General features: G+C 41.4%; 1 protein-coding gene across 49 annotated transcripts in view; it reads left to right on the top strand.

Moving 5' to 3' along the window:
• Window positions 1–26,717, top strand: part of ZBTB20 (zinc finger and BTB domain containing 20) — a 526,186-nt gene that overhangs the window by 417,811 nt on the left and 81,658 nt on the right. Inside the window, exon 9 of one of the 49 annotated variants that reach the window (XM_068697315.1) lies at window positions 23,882–24,211. The exons of the other annotated variants lie outside the window; for them this stretch is intronic. The gene's annotated coding sequence lies outside the window, so the exon portion shown is untranslated. The remainder of the gene's footprint in view (window positions 1–23,881; window positions 24,212–26,717) is intronic. 49 annotated transcript variants of the gene reach the window in all.

Below are 26,717 nucleotides of genomic sequence, written 5' to 3'. Positions count from 1 at the left end.
TTGTCGGAGATATAAAATAGAGATTCAGACCGCCGTTAAAGATTGCATAATGTCCTGGCTAAATTTCAATTAAGGTAATTATATTTGGCCTCCTTGAATTTCCTCTGAAGTGTCAGTTGGGTATGGTGATATTCACTTCCTGGCCTGAACCATATCATTATGGTGTGGAGCGTAGTTAAGCAGCTGCCACTTCCCGCTCCGGGGACGGCTGCATTTCAGCGCCGAGCAAAGTAACCGCCTTGGAATTTGGTCAGAACAGCATTAGCAAACACTTCTCTCCCGTACCTTCATTTGTCTCACAATGCTTGTTATAAAAAGTGTTGACCTGAGCCTCTTCCCTTGTGCAGCCTGGTGGTACTTGTAAGATTTATTTCCATTCTGGAGATGAGGAAACCGAGGCACGGAGATGTTGAGTGACTTTTCTCAGTGCACAGCAAGTCAGCATCAGAGCCAGGAAGATAACATGGGAATCCTGGATCCCAGTCCCGTTGCTGTAACTGCTAGGAAACACTACCCCTCAGAATGCAAGTTATTGTTATTAAGATGTGGTTTATCTTTCATGTGAGTTGCCATCTGTTATATTGCCTACTTGCTATTAGTTACGAAAGCTATTCACATTTTAAACTGTTTTGCATTCTCACAGCTACTTAAGTCCGCAGTAGACTTTTTGACAACAGTAACAGCACTTCTCATGTGAAAGTACTGGACAAATATTAACTCATGTTTTCTTAGTAAATTTTTGCAATGCCATAAACCCACGGTTAAAAATGAATTTAAACAGATCTTGAAAAGTCCACTTACTTGGTACTGGTTCGTTCCATTTCTGGTAGTCATACCATAGTTAAGACATGACTCTATTTTCTTAGTTATGATGACGAAGATGAATTTCCAAATGGTAATTGAATGTAAATTGAGTCATTGATAACTCTATGTATCTTGGGCCTAGCAGCTCTGTGGCTGCTAAGGTCTTTCAAAGATGTAGTAGAAAAAAATGTATTAATCTTGAGCTCTTCCTGATGCTTCTGGGGACCTCGGTGAGCCACGGAGAAGTAGGTCAATTTTATTGGAGGCAGTCAGGAAAAGCCCCGAGCAGACACTGGGGCAGGGACCGGAGCTGTGAAATGAGAAAAGACTCTTGAAAAGTAAAAATTTCTGTGTTTTTCTCTCTGCATATGGATGGGTTGTAGGGGAATGCAATCACCATTTTTAAGACAACCAGAAAGCCTTGGCTTGGGAAGCAGAAACCCCAGCAAAAAGGGAGAAATATCCTTGTAGCTGAGGAGGGAAGAAGGTGTCCCAGAGTGTCCAACATGTACTAGCAGGTGGGAGCAATGGGTGAGACTGCCAAGCAAACTCGGAGGCAGCTTGGATGCTGGTGCCTTTTCATCTCTGAAGATGGTCAAGCAGCAAGGACCCTTGTGGTAGTCCTGTCTATTTACCTTCATGTGGTAAAGCCCACTGCATTTCTTAAAGCTCACATCTTCTGGTGAGCTAGAACATATCTTTAAGAAAGACGGGTAATCCTGAAGTCCTTAAGTAAAGCCTGACCACTTATTTAAGTCAACTGTTCCAAAGTCTAATGTGTGTTTCATTTCTATTGAATCTGAATTTGCCGTCTAACTTCAGCTACTCCTTTGCCTGATGTATCAAGGAGCCCTCTACTGTCAGAAATCTTCTCCCCATACTTAGTATTAATAAACCTTGCTGGTCAGGCTGATTGGTGGTGAATTTTTGACAGCCATGGTACAGTTTGAAGGTATGGAGTACTGACTAGTGGAATTTGAAGTGAGATGTGAGGAATTATTGGTGTCAGAAAAAATGGCAAAACCTAGAAGAGAAGCAGTATGCAGAAACAGTGGGTTTCTTTTTTGTGAGGTGAGGCAGAAATGAAAGAAATATGCAGGCAAAGGTGAAGATCCAGTTATAAAGAGGGAAAGAAGCAGGAAAATAAGAGCAAAGGTCTTCAGAATAGATAAAGAAAATAGTGTGAAGAGAGAAGCATCCTAAAGCTATTAAAATACAGTAAAGAAACAAATGTAGTCTGCAGTGGTCAATAAGGTCAGGACAAATGGGGAATACCAAATTATGTTAAGAAAGTAACAAAAAGTAGCGGTAATTCACCTTGGGTAGTAGGGACTAATGCTTCTCAGTCAGTGGGTAGTTTCCTATCTCACAGGAGGCCACCGGGCTTAGCTCATTATGGCTTTGAAAATGTACTGCTTAATCTTCATGTTAGTGAGGGGCTGGTATGGTTTTAAAGGGTCTGAACGCATTCAGACTCTGTGAAAAAGACTGGCCAAATTTTCTGCCCAAGGCCCCTCTGTGTTCAGGATTAAAACTCCAGTGTTCAGGGCATAACGAAAGGGAGGCCTAATTAGGCGAGAGAAAGCTCTTCGTACATACATAGCTATTTTTTTTTCCTAATGACAGAGGAACAAAGAAGAGGGTAAAACTTTCTGAGGGTAACTGTACTTTCGGTTTTCTCAAGTTCCCGCTGTCCCTGTCAGCCTCCTCTGTAGCGGGACCGCTGCTCGCACCAGGGGCTGGAGCATCACGGGTTGGACCCGTTCCTCACCCCAGCGCCCTCTCTCCGCTCAGTCTTGGACAAATCCCTTAGTACCCTTGTTCCAAGTTGCTCCAAACCACTCCGAAACTAGCCAGTGGTTTCCTGCCTCAGGGGCAGCTGAGAAGATTGGATTGATACGGCCTGTAAAATGCTACGAAGCCATTAGGCGCAAGCAGTAAGGTTGCGTTCACATTTGGTTTTCACATATCTCAGTATAAAGAGCTCTTGCATCTTCACCTCAAATTTTGTGTCGTTTCTCTCGTCTTCCTTCACCTCTGCAATAATTCTGGTGCTGCTTGTCACTGGTGCTACAAAAGTGCCGTGTGTGAGTGTAATTAATTCTTTTCACTTTGAAGGTATTAGTGTTCTCTTCTCAGATCTTGATAAAATCCTCTGGCCAAGGTAAAATTCTGGTTGGTTTCTATTAAGAAAAAAAAATACATTTTTCTAAAGGACTTAGGTTTTTTTTTCAAAACACATGCCAACTCCTAACTGATCTGGGAAAATAGAGTGAGACAAAAGATAATTTCTAAGTTGCCATTGTAGGCCAAGCACTGAAATGCTGCCAATCTGGACCAATCAGAGTTAGCTTTCAAGAAGATACATGCTTTTGTCGTACACTTAAAGATGGAAAGAAAAAAAAAAAAAAAAGAAAAAAAAAAGCCAGCCCTTCAGACTGGTTTTGTGTAGCTGACTTGTCACTGATTTGAATGAAGTCCATGGAAGTAAACTCCACCACACTCACTACTTGCTAGAAACACTTCTCTGGGTATTCTTGTTGATTGATGGATCACTGAGGGTTGTATTCTGACATCTTTCAAACAAGGCTATCCCCTTGCATTTGAGCAAGAAAAGAAAAGGAAAAAAAAATTTACTCGGAGAAGAAAGCAAAAACTGTTGGAAACATGAAAGTCATTTCTAAAGCCATTTCTGCCTGTCACTGGTATGAGAAGAATTTTCATTCTCTTTAAGGCTATTTAAAATATACTTTGGGGCTAAAATAACAGAGAAGATGATCCAATCCATTCTCAGCCCTGAAACCACAATGGGTAACAGATCCTCATTTCCACATCGCATCCAATGAGATAGCTTACTGGAAGAATTGGTCAAGAAACTTCATTACTGATTGCAAAAAAAGAAAAGTAAAAAATAAATGAAAATGTTCTCTTTCCCTTTCCTCTCACTCTTTTCTTCAAGGCAGAAAAAAAAAAAAAAAAGTGTTTTTATTATTTAATCAAAGATAACTCTCAGTTTCATTTGTTTCAATTTCTGTGAAATTTAGTTTTCCTTTTTTTTTCCTGAGATGAAATACCAGGAAACTGTGAAAGCAGTTAAAATTTTCATTAAAATTTAGCATTTTTAATTTGGTATAGAAGGTTGTTCTCTCACTTTTTGCTGCCCTCCTGCCTCTCTTTTCCATATTCATGCACAGACTCCTGGCTGACTCTGAATGGCACTTAACTGCTTCACTCATTAGAATGAGCAAGTGGCAGCTCCATAACTTTGTTGATTTAAGGTGAGATCATGGTAGGGACCACCCTGGATTCTGGAAATCACACTGCTTCTTGAAGATATTCTTCGTGAAGCAAGGAAGGAAAATGATAGCATCACTTCTAATCAGGATGAATATCATTGCAGTCAGCAGTAGGTGTCGCAAGCTATATGGGTACATCAGGGATCTGACATTAAAACTCTTGTGTACATAATGTTTCTGTCAGTCATGCACAATCCCTGATTTCTCTGTTTTGGCTTGTTTTCCACATTAGGACATCTTGGCACAGGTAATAAACCTATGTTTCTTTCATTTATTAGAGAGATTACTTAAGTAGTTACGTATGTAGATGGCACCGATATTTGGAGTCATTCCTGATGAAAGACCAACGCTGCTGGCTTGGTCTGAGCTAACATTTATCTCCACGTTGAAGGCATGCTTTTTCTTCAAAGCATTCAAAGACAACAGTGAAATTAGGATGCTCTGTGGTGATGAAATTAAAAGCTATCATTTTAGAATAGGTGTTGGTACTGTTTTTCTGTCCACCTGTAGCACCTTTGGTACTCAGCTGAATGGTAGGAGCATCAAGGAGGAAAACTGAATGTGCATTATTGACCAGATGGGTGCAGCTGCTTTGTTAATTTCCCACTGTTTTGTATTTGAGCTGTTTATTTCCAGTGTCTGGCTGTCAGTCATCACATGAAGTAGAACTGAAAGACTCTTCCTTTGCTATCGGACCTCAAGTCATGGGTGGCCCAGTCTCCCTGGGTTGCTCTGCCATTTAGTTCCGTCTTCCCTAGTTTCTGTCCTCTCTAGGTACAGTTCTGCAATTGGGATCGCAGTTGAATCTACTTCCAAGAAATGCAGACAAAAGAGAGACAGAAATTTATTTCAGTGGGATTAGAGGAAGCCTTGAGTGATCTGACCCGGTCAACAAACGTCAGGAAGCATTGCTGCTTGTGGAAAAATAAATGTTTCGTTATTGCTGTTAGACAGATCCACCTCCATAAAACACCTGGAAGTGGTCCGCAGACCACAGACAGAATGTCACTGAGGTTGATTTTTTCAAAAATGAGGAGAGAGAGCAGATTTTAGAGCTAAATTGATTATCAAGCAGGGTGAGGAAGTAATCTGTCACATCTGAGTCTCATATAGAAACCAAGTCTGTTATAGGGCGATGTCCCTTTCATCGGATGTTGACCACTGCAGGGGGAAGGACATCAGACTGCCCGAAGCATTACTCTGATGAGAGGAGCTCACAGGAGAGATATGTTGCTTGCGGCGAGGCTGAAGGTGAATGAGGTAACCACCGAGTGCGCTGCTACGGATATAGATTGTGGGAAGCACTGCTAATAGAGGGGGCAGCTGGTTGGATTGAGCATGGCAGCACCAGGGACTAGCTGTTCTCTTTCACCATCCCAGGGTGAGCTTAAACCTGCTGCTGGTAGTAACGGAGAATAGTTGATACAGATCAGCCTCGGCCGAAGTAACAGCATTGGCATCGGGAGTAGAAAGTTTTACAGATTTCTGTGTGTGCACTTGCTACTGGTGTTCCTGGTGGGTGGCTGAATCATCCTGATGGCATTCAACAGGAACCAGCTGCTGAGAATATTAAAATGCAAGCATTTATTCCTCTAGAGAGACAGTAGCATCTGCAAAGTTTTCCTGTCTTGATAGTACAGATAATCCCAGGGAGTATTCTCTAGTAGTTTTTAACTCTCAATTCATTTATGCATTTTCTTTAAAGCCGTATGTGCTTTGTGTCTGCTCAGAGAGGCAAGCCTAGTCTTAGATCTGAGGCCTCAACAGGTCCCAAGCAGATAGTTTGCAAGCCCTATGCTCAGGCTGAGGAACCTTATGTGTGAGAAAGAAGCTGGGCTTTCCCTTCTTCTTCCCTCTCCCCTGTTTTGTTTTGTTTTGTTTTGTTTTGTTTTTTCACCCTCCTTTTCTCAGAAAGGACGCCTTGGAGGCTGGTATGTAGCAGAGCAGGAGTCCTCTGCTATGCCACAATTCTGTGACTTGCCTGTCAGTGTGAGGTTTGGCTTAAAATTCATCATGACAGCAATTCTAAGAAATGGTAAAAATTGCAAGAAAGTGATTTACTGAGCTAATAGATGAGGATGTTGAGCACACACCCATTGTTTTTTGTATTTGCTGTCATTAACCCCATCAGGAACAGGGAGTGCTCAGCACCCCCCATAAGCAGGCTCTAAAGTCCAACAGCTGTAATACAAAAACTCATAACCAGCACATCTGAAGGAAGGGAAAAAGAAGGTAGTAGCAACAGTGGGAAAATAAGACGACAATTTCTCCTTTTAAGCCTTTTGCTCAGCTCTGCACATCTCTTCTGCTTTCCTTACAACGTGTTCTCATGCTAATAGTGTGTGAATTCACATGCTAACGGTATTCATAAGAAGGGAATGGCAGAGATTCTGCCCGTGACATATGATGTGAGAAAAGGTGCAGGATTGTTTTATGGGGAAAGGGAAACGCAGTTCTTACAAGTGCGGCTGCAGTGTTGGCACGAAGAGGAGAAACAAGCTGTAGTCAGCCAGAGCTGTGGCAAAAGCAAGGGTGGGGATTGTGAGTTTATTTAAAAGGCAGCATAATTTGGTGTGTTCATCCGTGTAGCATTTTCTGAAGGTATTTTAGCCTTTTCTAAATAACCTTGTGTGAAATACCTGCCTAAGTGCAAGGCAGTGAATAGCCTGGCCCTGTTTTTTCCAAGCTGGGGCGCCAGCACATCTGAGTTAAAAGAACCAGTTCTCCCAGCACAGCAAATCTCCACTCCTGCGTCCACCTTTCATCATCCCCAGTCATCCTCAGAGCCTGGCAGGATGTGTCAACAAGTCAAGGTTTTGACAGGATCTTACAGACGCAACAAGAGAAGCTGCAAACACTACTCTCCAGAGTTTATTGATAGCCTCTCTCGTGATGTGACAGGCCAAGGAAAGCTGTTGTAGGAGAGGTGACAGCAACAGCAGCACTTTATAGCCTTTCCTGATTTTAGCTTTGCCTTGGAAAGAGCTGCTGAAACCTCTTAGCGGTGTTAAGACATATAGTTTAATCTCAGTGAGGCATCACAGTGATGATGCATACATCAAAGACTCTGTTGTGCTTTCCCCTTTTTGTGTGAATTATGTTTGCTCATTTGTTTAAAAAAATAGCATAATGATTTCAATTTTAAGAGGCTTAAGCCCAAAGCTTTGGAAAGTCTTAACAAAGAATGATTTAATGAACTAGCTATTGTGTTTATTGTTATGCTCAGCTACTTAAGTATGTCATAGGCTCTGCAATACAAACAATTAATGGTCAAGCTTCTGAGCTCAAGTGCTAAGGTCTTCTGCTTTCAGAAAAGGAGAAGTAGCATTTGAGGTCTGTTCCCACTTAAGCAGTAGTGCTATAAAACTCCAGTGGATTTAGACTTAATGGCTTGGAGTTGGATTTGTTGTTTGTTTGTTGGTACAACAAAATAAAGTAGAACTTAATCCTGAATAAGAGCAGCACCGGGAAATTTCAGAAAAAATACTGAACGATACCTAGCATTCTTTCACCCCAGCGTTTCCTCTAAAGACACATCTCTCTGTTAAAATTGTCCTAAGCAAAATATATTCTCAAGCTTTGCCTCGGTAATGCTGAAGATGTGAGTTTCACACCAAGACAGTCATGCCCACCAGACCTAGGGAGGGGTCTGACCCACATTGCATACCCTGAAAGCCCACGCTCTTAGACCTCAGGGCATCAGGTGGCTCTTAATGCAGCTCAGCTGATAGTATGAGCTTGGTAGGTTGGTATGCATTTTGAAAGCTATACAGCATGTTTCCCAACAACTCCTGGGGACTTGGATTCTCCAGTGCAATGTAGGTTATAGGTATTCTTTAAAAAAGGATCAAATCTCTTCTTGTTGTAACTCTTGCTTTTCAGTTTTATGATTTCTAGAGGGTCAGCTAACTTCAGCTGTAAGTAAAGAAGATAGGAAGCTTTCCTTTAATGCTTCTGTGTTTTGTCGTGGGTACTTCATGTCTTCTGTTTTCACTGCTTGTCTGCACTTCATATTTACCAATGCAAAATGATAATGAGGAGATGAGGGTTAAAGAGAAATAATGGATTTTTGGAGCTGTTTATTGTCCTCAAACAGCACGATCCTCTAGGGCAATAGCCCCCACATAGTCTAAGCAGGCAGCAAAGAGAAATCTGGGCAAAGAGAAATCTGGACACAGCTTCAGCCACTAAGAATGAAGTCAGAGCTATGATAATAAATTCCATCCTGAGAAGAAAGGAAAGTCAGAGGCTGCCAGTGGAGCAACTGACTTGGAGCTATCTGCGGAGCTATGACTTGGTTCTCCCTTTGCCATGCTGTGGCTGAAATCAAACTACGTCTGGGAGTTATTTACCTCTCTGGCCACAGGAAAATGGCAAGCCTGAAATTCCCGTCATTGCCGCCTGCGCAGCAAGAGCTGTCCCATTTTAACCTCGGGATACTGTGACACCTGAGTGGGGAACTACACTAACACTATAGTAAATATCGTGATGGTGATTGCTGCTGTGTTATGCTTTATTAGGAATGCTTTGTGCAGCTATTTGGGTCGAGCCCTCTGCTTTCTCCACTCCCGTCCAGCCAGTGGTTGTTTCCCCTGGCTGCTGTCTGTTCAGTCAAGCTGCTCACGGTGTCCTGCCTTCAGCCTCTTGTTCTTCAGCTTCCACTTTGCGGGTGAGAGGAATGACCAGCAGTCACTGTGAGAGACAAAACCGAAATAGCTGAGTTCAAAAGTTGCCCATTTCGGGTCATTATTGTTCTCTGTTTCTAGCTACGGAAAGAAAATGTAAACCCCAGGGGAAGCACTGTTGCAGGTGTTTGGAATTTAGCACATCAGATTGAGACCCCTGTGAAAGTTTGTTGAGGCAATTGGAGGGGGGAACTGAAGACCAGGGCACAATCGTGTGTCATGAGATGTTTTAGGGAGATCTGAGTGATCCTTCACAGAGGTTTAGCAGAGGACTGAAGGATCCAGGAGTCATGGAACATTTTTGTCTCCTTGCGGTCTCTGATGTCCAAGTGCACAGACCACAGTGAACAAAAAAAAAAAGAGCAGTCAAAAAAGACACATCTTCTCTCACGTTTTTTTCTGAAAATCTCAGTCACCCTATAGGGTGACTTCTGCATTAATAGCTTTCATTTCCAGCCGCAAGCAGTAGAACCACAAAGATAGACATTCATTCAAAGATTATGAAGGCTTCATTATTTTTAGAAAGTTCATCACAGCGCATTTACAAGAACACTGTAAAGTATTTTCACAAATTAAACCTAAGCAGTTGTCAAAATAAATGAACAAAGTATGCTCTGTGATGCTTTATCCTTTATTTATTTATATTTTGTATTGTCTGTTCAAGTGTTTGCTAATTTGAAAAATTCAGTTATTTGTGATAGGTCAGCATCCTAGCTGTTAGCTCGAATTAGCAAGATTGTATTATTTTGTTCTGACTAGATACACTCCTAATAGCAAAAGTATTAGCTGAAAGACATTTATGTTTGGGCTGGAAGACTGTGGTCACTAATCCAAAGGATTATTCCATGAGGCATTATCCTAAATGAATGTTTCCCCGAGCTGCCTGCTCTCTAAAAGGTCATGTCACTTCTGTGCTAGACTCCGCATCGAGCCACATTTCAGTGTTTGCAGGAGGAGAGATTCCAAAAGAAAGTGACGGAGGTGGCAGAACTGGGTGACATGTGGTAGGCATGTCAGCGAAGGGAACGGCATGCCACACACCTGCTTTGTGGCTCTGCCGTGCCACAAGTTAACATTTTGATGAGCAATTTCCATTCTGTTGTTTTCTCTCAACACATGGGGTTCAAAAAACAGTTAAAAGAAAACTGTACCCATTTGCTCATCCCAGAAGCCTGCAGATTCAGACGTCTGCCAGATTAATTTTCACATATACAGTATTTCAGAGTTGAAATACACAGAGGAGTGCAGTTTATCTTTTGAAACTGTAGTGTGATGGCTAAAGAAAAATAGGTGTACATTGCCCTAACTTCATGAAAGGCCTCTGATTGATGGTTTATAATTGTCAAAAAAAAAGAATAATATTCTTTTCTGTAGTCAAAACCTTCTGAAGTTTCTCAAGTCTGTATGATAATCATGAATACTGACCTCTATAGGAAGATTTTTTTTTTTCTCAGCAGCTGTATACAAAAATTAGAGAAGCACAGCAATCTTTTTGCTGGCTGCATGTCTATAAAGAGCCTGCTTATAAAAGAACTGCCTTTAAGCTAACCCTATGATGACAGAATATAATCATAGAATCATAGAAACCACAGAACAGCTCGGGTTGGAAGGGACCTTAAAGACCATCCAGTTCCAACCCCCTGCCATGGGCAGGGATGCCACCCACTAAATCAGATTGCCCAAAGCCCCATCCAACCTGGCCTTGAACACCTCCAGCGATGGGGCATCCACAGCTTCTCTGGGTAACCTGTGCCAGGGCCTCAATAACCTATTAATCTGCTATGTTATAACTTTTTATTTTTCCCCATACTTGCTCCTGAACACCCTTTTCGCGAGGGGAAGGAATGAAGAATGACTGCAGAATTTCATTGGCATGGGTGCAAGGAGTGATGCAGGTCTCAGAAACATTGTTACCCCGACCATGTATTTTAGTCAGGAAAAAGCTTGCCCTTTGCTAATTTACCCTGAGAAATAACTGTCATATGTCAGAGGAGAGAATTAGACTTGTATTTTCTAGTTAAACCTCTAATCTGATACTCATATAGCAGATCTTGTAGCAAATTTTGGCTACTGAAAATTTTCTGGCTAGCGGTAGGCCTGTATCTGTGTAATTGGAAAACAGAAGAGATTCTCTCACTTTAATCTGACACTTATCTCCATCCTCCTTAAGGCAGGAGAAAAGCCAAGGGATTTAGCATCTTCCTTCTTTTCTTGCAACCTACTGAGACTAACTGTGGTTAGAAGCTCTTCTTGATGCATTTTATAGCAGGATGTCCATGCTGCTAGAAGCCTTTTGTTGCTGAAGTTTGAAGCATTAAATCATTCAATAACCCCTTATTTTTGTCTTCCAGGAGAGCGTCAGCATGTAAAATGTGACATGATCAACACAAAAGTCAGCCTTTGACATGCCCTTTCACCCACTGATCATGTTCATGTGCTCACTACTAGAGCAGTTTAAAGGTTTTCAGTGACCTTTTAATAGAGGTAATTTCACCGGTCCCTTTCAAGGGGTCCACTTGGTTATATATCAGTAAAGAAAGATGGTATTTGAGAATGGTTGATATGCTCACAATTTTTGTAAGCAAAGACCTTGACGAGTTGCTCCACAGTCAGTCTCCTTGGGCTAAAATTTCAACCTATTACATGGGGATTTAGCCACTCATTTCCCATAAACATCAATGGGAGTCATGTGGCTAAATCCCTGTGCAACACATTGAAAATGTATTCCCTTATGTTTAAACTCATTTTGATGCAGATGCTTTCTTCTGCAGGAAACAAGTGAAATGAAGAAGCCATTCATTTCTTTCATTTGTCTGCACCAAATCACCAAACCCCCAAATTATCTTCTCTTCTGCCTAGGTACCAGCGTATCCCACAGGATGTGCTGAATCTGCGTGTGACACTAAGTTAAGAGGGCAAGCTTCAAGACATTAGGACAATGGATGCTAATTTGTATTTATTACCTACTCATGTGTGGAAAAAATTGGGCGGATGACAGGCTGTCCCTTCACCCATGAGAACAAGATTTCTCATTTCTCTCAATTCTCCATCGTCTGCTGTATTACATATTAAAGGAGGGACCACACGCTGCTTTTTGTGGATTTAACTAGTGATCTTTGGCTGCAAGTTACAGTGTAGGATCTGTTCTTGGTCGATGTGGCTTTGCTGTACTCACAAGTACTCACACAAGTGTAATGGATCTGCTAAGATCACAACATGGAGATCATTCTGCTTTATTAGATTCCTTAGCGAGAAGGAGGAGGATCTTTTAGGCCAATTGTTAGAGGGAGGGAAAATGAAAGGCTATCAGGATGTAGGCACAAATGCAAATATACTATTTCGAAATCATCGGGCATGATTTTCAATAATGGCATGTGTGAGTTAAGATGCAATTTTGTGCCCGAAAAGAATTGTGTTCATAATAAATGGCAGGTGCTTTTAAAGCATTTAAATATTGCATTTGCTTCTTCCACCTGCACACCAGGTAACTGGGTATTAATATGCTCCTAGTTGAGCCCATGATTCATTGCAGGTGCAGTGCTCTGGAAATCAAGGATTGCATTGAGGTCCTGATGAAAATCATGCCCTCAGGCACATCTGATCTCCATTTTGATCAACAAGCCAAAAATAAGACTTTTACTTCAATTACAGTTCATCTGATTTTGAACTTAATGATGCAACTCGAAGTCTATTGGCTTAGCTCCTGAGACCCAGGAAGGAGGATGTCTGGGACCTTGTCTATTCAGTGGAATAGAGGTTCCCATTAAATTCACTCTGATCTCATTACATGTCTTTTATTTGGTCAGAAGCTCTATTTTTGCTCTTCCTGGCCTTATTGAATCTGTTGTTGATTCATTGTGCAGACTTGGTATTAATGAAAAAGACTGCCTCACTCAGGTCTCTCCGGAGGGTGAGATTTTCCATAGCCCTGTGTCTGTACAACACGTTGGAAGCACAGACTCCGATGGCTTGCCTTGTGAAACTAGATTCGAGAGCAGCTTTATTAATAGGCTGATGAGATGTACCAGCTTGGCTAGGCTGTCTGCCTCCATAATGAGCGAGGGCTGTATTTTACTTACTTTAACGAACAGAAAAATCCTCAGTTATGCCTTTCCTGTCCCCCTGCTCTCCCTGCTCCACATTCCCGTTTCAAAGACCTCTTTCAAGGTCTCTATTATCCCAGCTGCCTTTAGGTGTCACTCGAAGCTTTGGGTTCCTCCTGTTCTTCCAGCCCTTTGTGTGCTTAGTTGTGCCCTGCCCTGCCATTCAGCTGCACTGGCAGATGGAGACCCCACTGGTCACCCCCCATCTACTCGGTTGTCGATTGCCCCAGTTGTCCACACTCGCCGCGTGTTTTCTGTTGCTAATGGAACATTTTTATTCACGGGGTTGGTGCAGTTTGGTGGTTAAGTAGGGCGCTTAGTTGAAGAAATTAAGGTAATCCATTTCAGTAGCTTTTCTCATTCGAAGGAATGCTTGGTGTCAAAGGCTGGGTCCATATTGCCAGATTTGAAACTGCTGCAGGAGAGCACGGTTGTCCTAAAACATGTAGGGGATGGTAGACCTGTATTTTTAACTTTCACGGGAGTGGAAGGGCTGACTTCTGTCCTGCTTTTGTCAGGCACCGTCAAGCTGTCCTAGCTCCCTCAGCTACTAGGCTTCAGGAACTGTTAATCTGGTCTTTTCCGTTTTGGGGCCGATCTGAACATTTTTGAGTGGGCCAAGTACTTTCTTGGCCTTCTGACTAAGCTTGGGTCGCTCATATGGTAAATCATTAATTTGGAGACTATATTCTGCCTTTGCTGGGAGTTAAGAATGGTGTTCTAATAGCTTCCTTCCATCTGGAACAGTCATAAACCAGATGGATAAAGGATTGGCACCACTTATTTTGACTCTTTACCCAATTCACCCTGTATAAAGGGACCTTGCAATATTTCCCAGACAATTGTTGCGTGTATCCAGAATCACAAGTGAAAAATATCAAGATCAGATGTGTGGGCTGCCATTTGGGGAAAGTTTTGGAGAGGTAAGCAATAAAAATTATCCCTTCCTTTAGCAGTATTTTGTTGGAGATCATCATTAGGAGCCATATGCGAGATGGTTTTGTATCTAAGAATTATTTGAAAATTTAATTGTCTAATTTGAATTCCAAAGATTGGAGCACCTTGGGTTAAGCCAGTTCAGTGCAGGATTTATTTCTTGAACAGAATGGGAAGAGGTAGGTTTCCAAGGTTGCTGTTTACAAAGATCTTGGCATCTTGTCTTACTGGATTCATTCTTTTCCTCCCCGTTTTCATGAAAATAAATTCATCACAATGCATTTCATTGCATTCCTTTAATACGATTTAATGAAAATGAGAATATTGTGAGAGCCTAAAAGTTGCACCTATAATTATTTACCTTGGTAAATTAAAATTATTAATATTTTCATTACAAAATGGCTGGAAGGAATCGGTTGTTGCAAATAGTATATGTTGTAGGAGAAGATTTCCATTTATAACATGTCTTTAAAGAACTGGTCTTTGGCCCAGGCCCACACTGAAGTGTTTAGGAATTGTTTCAGAAACAGTTCTGATATTGCTGAATACCAGAACAGATACATTATGGTAGCCTACTTTGTTTTTGCTTAAAGAAATGCAAAAAAAAAAAAAAAAAAAAGATAATCCAGGGGAAGACTCTAAAACTCAGGTGGCAAAATAAAAAGATTCACAGAGGCTTCTTAAGCAGCCTAGAGGAGTCATGGAGACACGCATTGCTCAGTGCAGGAAGGAAGGGTAAGCATGCCTACCTGGGCAAAGGTGTAGGAGGCTGTAGAAGCCCAAGAAGTATTTTTCCTAAAGCACAAGTCTAAGCAGAGCCATCAGAAGGGTTGATAAGCCTCAGATAAAAGCTACAGAAAAAAGGACTCAACAGTGACTGGAAAAGAAAACCCATAGAAAGAGGTTCTGCACTTGTGCTCAGGAGTCTGAGGGGGAAAGGGCAGGGCTGCTATTAAAGAAGAGAGGAAACATTACAGGATAGGAAGGATGCAACGTTGTAAAGAATTTGTTTTCATTTGTCATCATTGTATATACTGGAAACTTTTATGACTTTCCAGTGATTAACATCCTTGTTAGACCACATTCAGAGAGGGTGTACAGAAAAGGAAACAACCGTAAGTAGTGGTGTATCATCTAGGATCTTGCTGCATATGGATCCTGGGGCAGTCAGACGACTGAGAAGAAGGTGATGGTGCTCCTAGCAGTAAATAAATAAATAAATAAATAAATAAATAAATAAATAAAATTATCCATTCTTGAAATTAGCTAGAGATACAAAGAGTTTCAAGGGTTGCTCTAATATTTTGAAAGACCAGGAGGTGATCTTATAAATGGATTTAGTAAAACGTGCTTCAGTAGTTTCTAAATTGTTTACTACTGTAGTTAAAAACATCTACAATTTTCGTAGGCTTCTAAGTCTTCACTGGCTGTTTCCACTTGCTTGGAAGAATCTGTCAGTGCCTGATTGCTTAAATTCCTGCAGACTCCTGTTGTGAAGAGGAGAGCCCTCTGTTCTCGGCTGTCACCTCCATGGAAAGGCACCTTTCGAGGCACAGAATGCCAGGATATTCTGCTGCTCGCTGCTACCAGCGAGGCTCTGTTCTACGAAGCACAAGCTGACAGCTGGTACCATGTATTACATCCAGCATCCGTTTCCTGGGATATCCACGGGAATAGGAGAGATGGGGAAAATGTTATCACTACAGAAGTTAATAATTGAGTCCAGTCTGTCTTTGTGGTTTCATGATAAGGAGTATACTAGAAGAGCCAGTTCCTTTTAACAGTTTCTGCCTGAAATGTGCTGGAATGTGAAGCGCTTAGATGAAATCCTTCCTGCCAGCACCTCTCTTTCTTCGTCTTCTGCCATTCCCAAATCGCAAATTTGTCTCAAGAAAGATGGTAAATTGAGGCACTGGGTCAAGAAATGTGTCCCTTTGAGTAATTCATCAGAAAATACTCAAAATACAGCTGTGCCTCTTGTTATAAAGTCAAGGTAGACTGAGCTACAAAAAAAAAAAAAAATCTAAGAAAACAAAAGCACCACAGTAATAAGCAGAAGCATGCTGGCATTCAGCGTTGGTTCACCTAACCTTCAAAATGTGGAAATACTCTGTTTAATCGGTTATTTACAAACTCCAGAAGAGAATGCAGCCTGCTAACGGCAGTAGTCCAGTTTCCCCATTGCTGTGTTTGTTGCACCAGGACACAATCTGGAGAGTAAAATTTACACTTGCACCTAGTATTTGCTACCAACTCCTTAACTTGGTGTGGGATGAACACCAAAAACTTTTCTCTAACAAGGGACTAGAAGGAAATTAGCAGCTTTTATCTCTTAAAACACCAGCACTGGTAGGAACTGGATACCAAATACCAAAGTTGTCAACTTTCTGAAGGCACTTAGGCTGCTCTTCATTATTCGTCCTAATCATTCACAGTATTAAAATTACTCTGGTGACCGTCTTGCCTTTTGCTATGTTGGTTCAGTACATCTCAGTCATCTGTTGCAAGCTGGAAAAACTGGAAAAAAAAGGCCTGATCCTGCTCAGAGGGCCAGTGTCCGTGGTGGTAGTGAGTACCAAAATGAGAAAGGCCTGTGAGGATTAGGCTCCCAGAGCTCATGCCAGCCGAAAATAGGTTGGGATCTGATTCAGATCGTCAGGCAGTAGTGGCAGCTAGAACTTCTTGATTTTGAAATCTGACATCTTCTGACCTGCCTGCGTTAGAGACACTTCTGTGGCCTTGTAGGAAAGCTTTCAAGGCCAGTAAATTGTTCCAGCACCAGTCCCAGATTATGATCCAAAAAAAAAAAAAATCAAGACAATTCTCTCTGTCTCAATGCAACAAAACAGTGCATAAATACAGTCTTGCAGAATGACATCTGCTGTTCAGAGGAACAAAAGGCTGAAATGGGAAGGTCATCGTTTTGGCTTTTCTTGCTCATGCTTGCCTGAATTCTAACCTTAGCATTATTAACGTAAAGCAAAGCTGCTTTGCTTGTCAGTTTTCTGTGAGCATTGGTGTTATCTTTAACAAATTGTTAACGCCTTGCGAAAGTGTTTTCATAGCTCACCATAATGATCAGTATGTTGGAAGTAGGGATCTCAAAATATGGATTACTGATGTGATCATTTGCCCCAGTTGCAACCTTTTGCGATAATCTCTAATGCAACAGGCATTAAAAAATACAGCATGTGATAACAGGGGCTGCTTAGTTATTCCCTAGCAGAGCTAAGAAGAACTCTGTATTTTCACTTTGCAAACCTTGGCAAAAATATAATGCTGTATATGCCAAATTTTCAAAAATGATGGAATTTTGCTTTCATGCCCAGGAATAAAACAGCCCAAGGTACCAACCAATAGAAAAATTGATTGGGGGAGGGGGAGGGGAATACCCCTAGAGCCTTGGATGCTATTTTTTTGACAGACTTTAGACATTAGCAAATGTTGTCTAACGACTACAGCAGGACAAAGAGTTCTCTAGACTTTTTGCTCTGAGAACTACAAAAATAAGCATCTGACATTAAATAGAGCAATTAAAATACCTTCTCAGACTGTATCCTGATTCAACAAATCTCAGCTGAAAGTAAATGAAATAGCTGAAATGTCAACCCTGACAAAAAAAAAAAAAAAAAAAAAAAGGAGAGATATTAGAATGAAAAAATGTATAATTTAGGTTAATAACTGCTTTCCAAGGTATTAAAATTGAGAGGACAAGTTAGTTTATTCCTGGATCATTCAGGTGTTAGCTTACTTAATAGACCAATGCAGAAGTTTTCCAAATTTCTCTCCATTTTACAAAACACCAGTTCATTGCTGCAAACTGGAGTGAAGCTGTTTACAGCTCTGTGCTAAGTAGAAAGTTCAAATCAATTATTGTCCATTAGAGTTAGGTATAACTGATGAAATATCCCCAGAGGAGTATTGTAAATGTATCAAGATGTCCTCCCCCATTACAGAAATGGGGAGGCATGGTGAATTACTTACCTTCTCTCTTACACTTAATGTCTCTGAAACGCTGCCAGGCAGAAAAGGCTTATCTTGTCTCACTGGGTTAAGAGAGGTCTACACTGTAGTCTGGGATATAGGGGAGGGGAAAAAAAGGTAGTAGTAGAGGGCAGACCCATCTTAAGCTTTATTCCCAGACAGAACCAAGAGCAAAAAAATTGAGAAAAGCTGCTTAATAACCAACAGTAGACTCCAAATACATGCAGAAAATATCTGATCCAAAAATCAGTACTAGGGAGTTTTCTATAATATAACTGAAATCTTTGTGCAGTGAGCTATATAATAAATGCACTCATTAACATGTACATTGCAACAGCATTGGGCCAGAACATACAAACATTAGAAAGCAAGAAATCCGTGCATAAGGATGTCTCCTAATGCCAAAGCACAGTGAGCATGGTATTGAAAGTAACTGGTATTCATGCTTTGTTTCCATCAGGAAAAGAACCTTCAGCCTGCTTCTCACTTGCTAGCCATCTGGCTCCAGGACTGTTCTTGAAGTTGTAGAGAAATGTGCATAGACAAGATTCTTGCACCAAGGGAGCCTCATTTTGTATAAGTCCTTTCCTGGAGATGTAATGAAGCTTGTGGCTGCCAAACATGCTTTTCTTTTTATGACACCTGACCATGATGGTCTCAGTCTACTGTGGTATCTCTGCTGGCATACAAGATCTCTTAATGATGGGTTTGAGTGATCTAAATTGCACGTGACTGTGCCACCAAGCGCATGGACAGTAGAGCTGAGGGAAAAACACACTGTCTTGAGACCAACCACTCAGAGATTGAACAGAGCAGTAGAACATCCTGGCAGAGAACGGAGGAAAGGAGGTATGGGTCTAGGAAACAGCCATGCTCTTAAATGGTCTATGAGAGTGAATCTCGTAGGCAATGAGTTCAGATTTATAAAAGACGCAATAGGTGTTCAGTGCTCTCTGTGCATCTCACCTTAACACCACCAGAAAATGCTGCCAAAACAAAAAATAGCTGATGCTGCCCATAGAGAAACTCAGACTCAAGCTTGCAAAATGTTTGGAATGCGTGGAATGTTAAGCAATTCAGTGAAGCAAAGGAAGAAGGTAGGGTCAAAAGTTAAAAGTCCTGTGGGGGTGGTTCCTGGCTCTTGGGACTTTCAGCACTACAGCCTCTGCCAACACCAGCTACAATAAGAAACGACAAAGCTGCAAGATCTGATTTAATGACATAGGAGGAAAGGCGAAAAGGGTCTTGAGGGTCTTTAATCCTGAAGTGGAAAGCCATAACTATTGCAATTGTTAAATCATCACTGAGTTGGAATTCCAAAGTCTGATTTTCAGACTTCTGCATATTAAAATTGACTCTTAGGCAAGTAACTTAACTTCTCCAAGCCTTAGGTTCTTACTCTGTATAATGGAATGCTAGCACTTAGTGATCTACAAGGATTTTATGAGACAAAACATTTTAAAGGTTTTGAGATGAGCTGATGCTACAGCTACATGATCCTACATAAGTATCCAGGAAAGAAAGAAATGTTGGGAATGCAGACCTTTGGAGCGAGACCTAATATGAAAGCAGTAGAGTATAGAACTGGTTGTACAAAATGCTTTTCCCTCATAAGAGGATGATGATAAGATGAATGGTGAGGTCCAGCTCTCCTCCCAGTCTTAAGTATAATTTTCAAAGCATTGTGCAAAGGAGTTAGTTTTGTGACTCATATCAGAATACATTAATCACATCTTTGGGTGTTGGAATCTGATGGATACTGAGCTACGCACAGGTTTCTACTGATGTCAGTGGTATATGATCTCAGCAGCTCTCATAATCAGAAGAAATCATTGTTGACAGCTTTTGGAGTTTATCTTATCCTTTTTTTCTCCTTTATTTTCCCTCCAAGTTACAGTGATTAAGACAAGCAACTGTCGAGAATGCCAGTCAACAGGTTAGTGGGTGCAAAAATTAGTCTCATCATCGTGTGTAGCTAAGAAGAAAGAAGTTCCTGCTTTTTGCTGGCCTCATTTCGCTCTTGTCAGCGGAAGCCCAGAGCTGCCTGCTCTGTCCGTGGTACTAGGGGAAGAGCTGGCGCCGCTCGCCCCTCCAGCCCCGGCCCCACACAGCATTCCCCTCCTGCGCCGCTCTTGGGTGTTGTGGCCAGGTCTGCTAGGGTGAAAACGGAGCTGCCTTGGGGGAAAGCAGCTCTCTGCCAGCCATATTCTTGGTGTGGTGAGAGACTATAATGCAAATGAGCTCAAAGGCTTCTTTTTTAGAAGACCAAGGAATAAACGTTTAAAGTCGCTGCAATCCAAATTAGACTCTTCTGCTGCCACCACCATCACGTACTAATGCAGAAATCTGTTCTCTGGGAAAGGAAAGCTGTGTGTGGCTCTCAACCAATAACCAGATTTGTTACCTCCACTTCTTTCCCACTCCTTCTGGATGGAGAAAGCTCAAGGGCCTGAAGTGGGATTGCCAGGAAACAACAAAATACAACCACAGGCTAAAATGATTAATAATAGGAAGGTTTCTCTTCTTAGTGGTGTAATGTGGCTGGGCAATATTTGACACCTGGCATAATAACATTTTTAAAGGCACAAGTTTGGAAGAGTCACTTTCCTGGACAGTAGAGAAGTCTATGATAAGTTAGTAACGTAAAACTTTCCATATGATTTTATCACATTTTATATCACTGTCTAATTCATAAGATGAAAGTTGTGGTAAAGTAAAACCACTTACAAAAATGTTACAGTTCCCCATTTCAATTGTTTGTACTCTTCTTCTGTCTCTAAAATGTCTTTAATCTCTGGCCTGGCAAAACATCACAAAATGGTGTCTGTGCATATTTGTTCAGATTCTGCTTTATTCTGCCATAATTCTCTCCTAATGAATATTTCAGAAATGTGCAGGTAAAGACTTTTATGATTATGAATGCTAATGCATCATTTGGAATCTATCCTCCTGTTTGAAAAGTTTGTCATCCAGTTAAAAACAGGAAGCATATGTCTTAGATGACCAGACACACAGCATAAATATGATGGTAAAAAAAATGAATCCTTCATATATCACCAAAGGGATATAAACCAATTATCCTAGCTGCTCAGCACACACAAATGAATAACAATATAATTAAAAAATAAATAAAACCTGGGTAACATAAATAAAAAGGGGTTACATTTTTCCATTCTGACTCATCTGTTCAATCAACTCTACTGGTCCTTCATGACCAACCTTAGAGATAGGGAATAACTGTAAACATATTTTAGAATAATTTGAAAATTACATCTAGGGCTTTTCTGTATATAGTGTTGCTATATATAGTGTTGCTGATCTCTCAGGACTGCACGAGCTTCTAACCCTGTTGCGTGTATCCTCTTTGAAAATGAAAGGATTGTCTTGTAGACAGAGAAACTCTTACTGTCATAGCAAAATTCACACCTTGTATTTGTTATTGTTTCAGGGATGAGAATTTCTTTTCGAGGGCTTTGGACCACTTTAATTTACAGTCAGATATGTGGTGAAATTTAAAAAAAAAAAAAATCTATGCAATTGTTAAAATCTGAAAAGGAAAAGAGAGAAGAAAAATGAATTTGGGAGCAGGAAAAAAGGCTGTTTTCTTTGTAAGCATTAAGGAGCTTGAGATACTAGAAATTGCACTGTGGAGGAGAGGCTTGTGAGCAAAGGCAGAAGAGTCAGTGCCTGCTTCAGCTTGTGTTATGGAGAGTGCTATAGTAGAAATGGTATTCCTGATGTGGTACATAGTGTTATTAACATGAGTTTGGGAGATTTGTAATCTCCATTTCCAAATGGTGTTGCTCATTGCAAATAAAAGAGGATGGAGGGAAAAGTTTTTTGTATTCTTTAATGATACATAGATTACAGAAAAATATTTTAGGTAAGCTTTAGGCATATTGGGTCTCTTTTCTTAAGTACAGGGGTAATTCATCTTATCCCTTCATCTTCAGCCAGATACTTCAGATACCACAAAAGAGACAGCACAAAGCTCGGGAAGAAAGCATTTAATGAGAGTAAGATGCTTACAAGCTGTGTATGTGAGTGTATGCATGTAAGTATAAATATATACTCAAGTCAGTAATTATATATACATGAAAAAATAAGATTAATTAGTCGTTTATGCATATGCATGCATGAATATGTATTATTGGAGGGTTTTGTGCATGTGTGTGTGCAGACATATATGTAGATATTTATATAAGAAACATGTGAAATCTATTCATATAATCACTAGTTTTGATCTTACAACAGGGTCAAAAATAAGCATGACACATCTGATTATGAAACCTGCTGTCTTTTCCACAGCAGAGACATTCCATTTCTTCTAAGGTGAGATAGAAATTGCACACGAATATAAAGACAACATTTTGAATAAAGACTGGACTTTAGGCTTAGGCTGCAGGTTTAAGGAGGAATGCTATATCTGTAACAGCAAAAAAAAAAGAACTTGTTTCATCATATGGGAAGAAGCGGTTGTTTGGAGTTAATCTAATTCTTGGGGGGAAAGGTTAGCCAGCAGGAGATGCTAATGTAGGACGCTTAAAATTACTCCTGTGAAAAATTAATTTAGAGTGCACATGTATGATTTATTACATGCATATCCCTTCCACATATGTGACATACGGTGGTTTCTGAAACAGATATTATTAAGAGATGAAATTGGCTGACTGAGAAAGGTTGTGGCTTTATAGATTTCATTCTAGCAGTTTTGAGCTTTGAAAGCAGTCTCTCTGAGGACACTACCCTCTGCAAACAACTTATTTCTGGGGAAAACAGTGAGAGTGGATACTACCAGCCTTACATATGCAAGGATACTTGTCCTCCATCCTTTGGGCCTCACATCGTCTTGGGGCAGGGGGGTCTCACTGTGTTCATGACACAACAAATGTTCTTGTCGATCTATTTCATCAAAGCCTGCTCCGAGCCACTCTGATCCCTGTTGCCCTTGGTGATCATCTTCACTGGAAGGCGGTGTTGAGGGAGCTGTAGCTTTCTGGGCTTTGTGATGAGGGTGAAAAGCCCCTTTCTGAGAGTTGAGAGAGGGGACTTCGTGTATCCCTGGGTCAACTCTGTACCATTATAAATAGGCTGCTGTAAACAAGAGGACAAATTACCCTGACTTGTTCCAGACAGACATACAGTACGTGCAGCTTAGCAGGCAGCATTCTGAGTCACTGTATGCAAAATAAGCTTCCCAGGAGACTTTGCGATAAAAAAGAAGAAAGCAATTTGTTGTTATTTCAGTAATCGTGACCAATGAGCTGCATAAACGAAGGCTACCCACAGAGCCACCCATAACCCGGGAGATTGACTGCCCGTGGCTTCTGCTTTCTCTCAGATCATTAAACACGCCGGGATTCCCAAGAGCTTCTGGGCCACCTTGACTTAGTCAACCCTTGTGTTTGGTTAGACTAGAAAAATGGCCTGTTAAAAGAACGATCTGTCCTATGCGATCATAGGAAAACTTCAACACTTCTGAGTCAGATTCTGAGTCCAGCCTGGCTGCTGTGCGTTCCTGTCTGGCTCACCTGGCTGCCAAAGCACAACTCGCTGCTGAAATAGCCAAAGCCCCTCTCAGCCTCTCACTGTAACGGGGGAGGGAGTAGCAGAGGCATTATTAACTGAGGAAATGTCATTGGAAGTGGTACGTGTGGTGCCTTGCATCTGAGCACCGAGTAGTCAGAAGAGTCCGAACAGACAGACCAGCACCATGAAAGGTCTTCAATCATGCTGTGTGGATAAAGGCACAAGCTCTTTCTACAAATCCAGGATGCAGCCATCCAAGAGAGAGACACCCATGGAGGGGACTTGGTACATGAAATTGCAGGAATCGTTTGAAAAAGTGTTTGTGCTGATAAATGTAATGAATTTCCTTTTCTCTCCTTTCTCTTTGTCATCTTCCCCATCTATACAAAGCCACAGTTTATCTTTCTGTCCTCGGGAACAAGGAAGCTGCCAGGCACAAATTGAAGAGCCCGCACTAGCACAGAATGGAGCGCAACATTCTCCATCATCAGTACAGATCTGACCAGCCTGTATTTAAGTTTTTTTTTTTTCTCTCTCTGTGCAGGCACAAATGCAATTAGGAAACCTGTGATTTCTCCTGAGCCTTGCCAGTCTGACAGCTTGGGAGAAGGAAGTGAGGAGAATGCAGGGAGTCACTGGGCTAACAATGATCGGCAGTCACACTCAAAACGTCTCTCCAATCAAGGAGGGCGTAGCGGGCACCGAGGTCTCCCTTCACTCTACAAACTGCAGCATCTCGGCACTTGCAGGCACCGTGCTCGTTGTCAATCAATCAGTGACAGCCAGCACTGCCTCCACAAGCACTTAATTCCCCCTCCTGCCTTTTCTGGAGTGGTATGAACTGAAGAGGATAGGAAATCAGAGTTAACGAAAGGTGAGGGCGGGAGACAGAGAGTTTATCATAATAAATGCAAGGTAAAGGTAAACACACAAATTACAGCCCAGATACTGTGGTGGCATATGACATTGACAGTGCCAGGAGTGGCGAGTAGGAACAGCAGAAGAAAAAAAAAAGTGTGCATTAGAGAGTATTACAAAATATGTATCTGAAAGCTGCAAACAAGTGGAAGGATAAGGGAAAGACTGGAAATAAATAGAGACAAAAAAAGGAAAAGCAGATGAAGGAATAGGCAGAAAGAGTGGCAAATGGATACAATGGAAAGAGAGGACGCAGCTTACAGTGCATCCTTTCCTGAGAATATCTGCCCAGAAGAGGTGGATAGGATCCTTGAAACCTTTGGAAGAGATTAAACTCACAATTTACCTTGAAATAAAGAGAGTTGTGAGTGTAACGCACTCAGCTGGTCTTAAAAATTCTTCTCTGTATTCATAGCAGCATACAGTAGCATCGCAGGAGCTGCATGACTTAAAGCCCTACAAATCAAAGTTAGCATGGACCCCAAACACTTCATTAAACACTAATGTATATGCTATGCAATGTCAGTGTGCACTGAGAGGCTGGATATTTTTTCTCAAACGCAGATATGTGTTGCCTACATGCTATAAATAACTTCACGTAGGTAAAGTAGCTTGAAATTGTCCATTCGTAGATTTTGGTTCAGTGCTGATTACTTTTCAGCCTTCTTTGTGGAAACTATTCTGAACACACAAGCAGCGAAGCAAAGACCTCCAAAATCTAGTTACAAGTATTTCAGGTTGGGTGTCTGCAATTAATGGACGTTTATTATTTTACTTTCTCCTTGTTTCTCTGTAAACCATATAACTCTGCTGCCTGTTCCTAAAGGGATGTTCTGAAGACCAAGGAATGAATGCGAGCCACAGATTGCATCTAGGTTTTAAAGTGGAAAACTGTTTGGCCACAAGGCAGTCCACAACGAAGGCAGGGAACTTTTACTGTCTTGAATTTCACCCGAGTTTTGCTTCCAAAGTTGCACCTGGGCCATTCATGGAGACATAAAACAGAAGTACAAATGCGTTCCCTGAAGAAGAGGTGATAAAAAGTCTTTTCTGGGGGAACCAGAGGCTGGATGTGAGTGAACAGTCCCATAACTTCCACAGGTGACATTCTTAAAAGTGAAGTGGCAGATGAAGCCAGTCGAGCTCCCACTTTGCAAAAAGATGCATTAGAGCTGAAAACCAAAGTCTGATTGCACACTTCTTTAGAGCCCCCATCCTGTCCACAGGAATGGGAAAATCTGTAAAGCGACAGCAGGGTTTTGCTCGGTATTTTGTGTATAGAAAGTAACAGAACCGTGTAACAATACTGATTTTCTCCAGCTTTGCCTCTTTCATAGTTAATGAATCCCTTGCGAAACAGATCATTGGGAGCTTTAGGTAGTGAGGTATTCCCCTCTCGTTTTACATGGATATAAATAATGGCATATGGTAGCAAGCAGCGAAGGATGGGGCTTTTAATGTCCTAAAGGCTGCAGCGGGGCCTCAGGCTGAAGCCTCGCACACCAAGTTTCAAAGGGCAGCAAATGTACTGACAATTACACCCCTCTGAAATAGAAGGTTGATTGTGTACAGCCAGGGCAGATGCTCACTTAGCTGTAACTGAGCTGCTAAAACAAAAGCTGCATTTACCTGCTGCTGCCCAGCAGCTTTGAAATCTAACAGGCCTGTTAGCAGCAATGCGAGGGGAGCCACGTGTGTGCTTTAGGTTTAATGGTATACCTCATGATGGGCCCTGAAATACTGCTCTGGGAGGTGAAAAGGAGGTGAAAATACACTCAGCTCAGTCAAAAAAAAAAAAAAAAAGGCATCTCTGGACCATGAAAAGCACTTTGGATGGGAAAAGGTGCATCAGAAGAGCGTCAAAAGGAGAATTACAACAAGGGTCAATAGAGAACCATGGACAAAATCTGCCAGATTTAACAGAACATTAATTCAACATGTTAGGCTTCAGGACCAAGCTTCTCTTTAGCTGATTTTTGCAGGAATATTAGCGAAGAATGTAAATCAGAGTCCAGCTGATGAGTCGGGGCATCTCTGACGTGATTTATTTTTGTAAATGTAAATAGTAAAAGGACTGTTCAGCAAAAACTAACCTGTTATGTTCCGCTTTAAAATAGCCCCTTTTTAGAACCAGTTGCTTTTCTAATATATAGCACATGGGTTTCCATTAGCATCATCAGGATGACTTCATGCATATCCTGGGGCAAGTTTTGGCCCCAAATGTTCTATAATTAAGTTCTAGTGGCTTGCACTGCAAGCTTGTGTTTTGGCTAACTTACTTAGGGCTGTTAGCATTTAAATGGCCACAACTGGGGCCTTAATGTTAATGCCCCATTAATCCCTCCGCGCTGGGAGTCAGGTTTTCCTGCTTTAACATCTGTTGCACCAGCAGTAGGTGCACCTACGCTGGCAGCATACAGAAAGTCAGTAGCACAGGGGAGGCTGTGCAGATCCCTGCTAAA

This window comes from Anas acuta, chromosome 1, assembly GCF_963932015.1.
Source record: "Anas acuta chromosome 1, bAnaAcu1.1, whole genome shotgun sequence".
Lineage (NCBI taxonomy): Eukaryota > Metazoa > Chordata > Aves > Anseriformes > Anatidae > Anas > Anas acuta.
This window is presented reverse-complemented; position numbering and strand designations above follow the sequence as displayed.